At 40.8% G+C, this 3,802-nt stretch overlaps 1 pseudogene; it reads right to left on the bottom strand.

The window, feature by feature from the left end:
- Positions 1–1,930: 1,930 nt before the first annotated feature.
- On the bottom strand, positions 1,931–2,956 carry LOC110087944 (splicing factor 3A subunit 2 pseudogene; annotated as a pseudogene).
- Between the last annotated feature and the right edge of the window lie 846 nt (positions 2,957–3,802).

Below are 3,802 nucleotides of genomic sequence, written 5' to 3'. Positions count from 1 at the left end.
GAAATAACAATGACTCAGTGATAATGTGCTAATCTCATACACCTCATATATATAATTCAAAGGACAATCAGAGGAGAAGACAGAACATCAAGGCATGTCCTGCCAGTCTTTAACATCATGCCCCAACTGCCTATGTTACCAAAACACCAAGATATACCACAACTATCCACATGGGTGAATAACCCATTAGAATCATCCCAGCTTGAAAAAGCAGCAGCCCCTCCAACATTGGGTGGTGGTGGGTGGACCGTTTTGGGATCAAAAAGGGCTGGACGAATTCAAATCAGCCTTTGGGTCATGTGGTCAGTAAAAATTAATCAAATTATAAGTGGAGCAAATCCCACAGTATTTGACCATTTAGTTGCAGCCTCAGTGGCATGCCTCCACAGGAAGGGCTTACTTCCAGGACAATAGATATTGGAATGCCCTGTGGAAGAAAAAAAAATCAAATATGCATTATCTACTATCAAGTCAATTCCAGCTTATGCTGATTTTTTTCCAGAGTTTTCTAGGTACAGAGTATTCATAAGTGGGTTAACCTTCCCTTCTTCAGGTAAAAATTCCCCTGATACCAACATGCTCAAATATGACTCCCAGACACAATTTATAAGGCTTGGAAAAGATAGAGAACAATTGTAAACAAATTAATATTCATATCTAACTTCCCAAGCCTTTAAAGGTTACTTTAATTTAAAGTGTGTGGTTTTCCTTCTTTGGCTTTAATCAAGCTCAGCCTGGGCTTGTGAGTCTGACAAAATTAGATAGTGTTATTTTGATTTATGAATAAAATGAAGTGCTTTCGTGTTGGTATGGCCTTGCCCGACTTTTCACAGCAGACTCAACTACATGTTCCATTTGGTGGTGGCTGCTTATCTCGGCTGCCACTAACTACTGCTTTTCATCCATGGGAACAGTGGGCTGCACATTCAGCAGGCTTATTAAAAGCTCTTTGTCCCCTACTGGATAGTAAGTACCATCTGTATCCTTGCCTAACAGCATTCCTTATCCAGAACAATTTATGAAAGGGGAAGGGTTGGAAAGCACAGCGCAGAACCTTAGAGACAATTTCACACATCTGTTTCTGTGGGTGTTCTTTCATTTTCTTTTTTCATTTATAATTAATGAAAAATAATGGTGCTGACACTGGTTAATTACTATGAGAAATTACCGTTTATGCTATTCATTATAAAGGTGGCAAATTACTTAAGCTTTTCAAACACTATCCCTTACCAATTAGATGAGTTTATATAAAGAATTCACCTGCAAGAGATGGGAATTTGTGAGTTCCCTTCAGGAAACTTAAAGGACCCCAATTTTTTTTTCTTTAGTAAAAGAGGTAATACTAGCAAGCATAATTAATCACAACTTTCTTCATCCGGGGGGAGGCAAAGAGAGAAAATTGAACATAGGTTTGGTCAGAACAATATGCAAAAAAATTGTTAAGTAACAAAATATTCTCTTTGTAGATTTCAAAGAAACATGAAAACCTAACTTTGCTTGGTAACAGCTGAGTTTTAACTAATTGGAAATAGTGTCTTAGTGTACCCACCAAAAATCAAATTACTGATTGTAAAATAAGTAACTATTATTCTCCTAATTAGCCCATGCAAATTAGGACAAATGTGTCTTCTCAAAGACCTTTTCATATGAAGCCATAAATTGCACAATCAAATGAAATATTTTTCAGGTAATTAAGAATAATTTATGGATGAAACACACTAATGACATCTAATGTGTGTAAATAATAGAACTTGCTTGAAAGACAACCCACTGCCGTTCTGTTGCAAAACAGAAAATCTAAGACAGGCATTTTTTTCTCCCAACTGTTCCATCACAGCATTAAAAAAAAATATCACATGATTTCTTGCCATTACGTTTGAATGTATCCAAAGAGATGCCAATAATAACAATATTTGTATGGGTGCATTTCCTAAATGCAAAAGTCATGGGTGCATCTTTTAAAAAAATTGACAAGGAAAAACCCTGGATGGGAATCAAAATAAGCCATTTTAAACCAATGGCACCTCAAAAGCAACAGGAAGCCCTCATAGGAAAGAGCAGGCCAAATCAGTTGATGGTGGGCAGCAGAGGAATGCTTCTTTGGTTCTTCCGTGGGGAGCAGAGATTTCAGCAAAGGGGGTGGGAAGAGCAAAGGAGAGATGTCTGTAGCCAATGGGACCTGCGGGGGGGGGTGGAGGCAAGAAGACTGGGCCAGCTGGGAAAGGCATCCTCAGCAAGATCATGCCTCAGGGAGTTGGCAGAGGTGAGGGAGTCTAGGAGTGGCAGCCAGAGAGGGAGCCTATTCATGATTGAGGCCTCTTTACTGCAGCTGGCCCAACTGGGATGCTTGGGGGGGGGGGGGGCAAAGAAGCTTCTCCATCATGAAATGGAACTGGAGGAAGAACTGCTTTGTTTCTCAGTTCCAGTAGGTCCAGAATTTCACTTCAGCATTGCCGATCTCCCTGCTCGGCACCTTGAAAGCAATGGTCTTGTAGGGTTCTGCTGCCATCAGAAGGTACTGCCAGTGTTGATCCCAGGGGCTCAATCTGCTGCTCATAGGCCAATATAAACTGGTGTCTCAGCATGATGCTTTCATCAATTTGTAGGTAATCTGTTTGGAAGAAGAGTCTTTGCTAGCTTGTCTCTGGATTCCTCTGCGTGGTCACTTTGTAACCTGGTCACCTGATCTTCACAGACTTCTTTAGCAGCTCAGTGAGCTAAACTGGTCTGATGTTGTTGTTGTTTTTTTCCCCTGATGTGAACCAGGTGTCTTCCCTCATCGATGTGCAGTCAAACAAAGCTTGCATTCCTAGGAGCCAAAGTGATTTTTCATAAAATAGGGGGCCTTGATTATATCAATAGTTTCTAAGGCCAGCTGCCTGAGCTTCTTGCCTTCTGATACTGAAGCAACCACTCTGCTCCTAGTTTTACCTCCCAAGTGGTGTTGAAAGTCCATGGGAGATAATTTTATGCTCCAAAACTACCTAAGAAGGGGGGGGGGACTACATTCACTCCTTGCTTATTGCTCCACTGAAAAGTCTGAGGGACTCAGAAGACTTTGAGAACACACGAAAGTGTGGCTTTGGGAGTTACGGAAGGGCAGCTTCCCAATATGTGAGTGTGGCTTGTGGCTAATATGGACAGGGGCATCAGAAACCTACCCAGCAACTGAGATCTAGCCAGAAGGCCCTCCCTGAAAGAGCCATCCCTCAATGAGATGAGAGGGATGGTCTTTTCGGCAGCTGTCCCCGGTTTTTGAAATGCCCTCCCAAACAACATCCAACTGGCGCCGACAATACTGACATTTCGGTGGCAGGTTAAAACCTTCCTGTTCCGGAAGTTTTTTAACTGAAGGTTTTAATTGAAGGTTTTAATTGATTTTAATTAATAAGTCATGGATCTAGATTATTTTTGTAGATTGTTTTTGTTTTTGTAGAGTGGATGTGGCCCTATTGGTTTTTAGTGTCTGTTTTTATCTGAACTGTTTTAATTGATGTTGGAAGCCGCCCGCAGACTCTTGCAAAGTGTGGCCGTCATACAAGTCAAATAAATAAACAAATAATAAATAAGTGATCCCCTGTCCTGAGCCCTCCCATCTTTGTTATCTGCATCATATAAAATAATTACCAGGGCATTTTATGTTTCTGATCCAGACAATGTAGCCCATGTATAGGCAGAAAATACCTTCTCATGCATGCATAAGCCCCACTTCATACTGAGGTAGGGAAGGGCAACATCTGGCAACTTACAGATAAATCATCATAATTTATATGCAAAAGAATTGTGTCAAAATAGTATCAGA

The sequence above is a fragment of the Pogona vitticeps genome, chromosome 2, assembly GCF_051106095.1.
Source record: "Pogona vitticeps strain Pit_001003342236 chromosome 2, PviZW2.1, whole genome shotgun sequence".
Lineage (NCBI taxonomy): Eukaryota > Metazoa > Chordata > Lepidosauria > Squamata > Agamidae > Pogona > Pogona vitticeps.
This window is presented reverse-complemented; position numbering and strand designations above follow the sequence as displayed.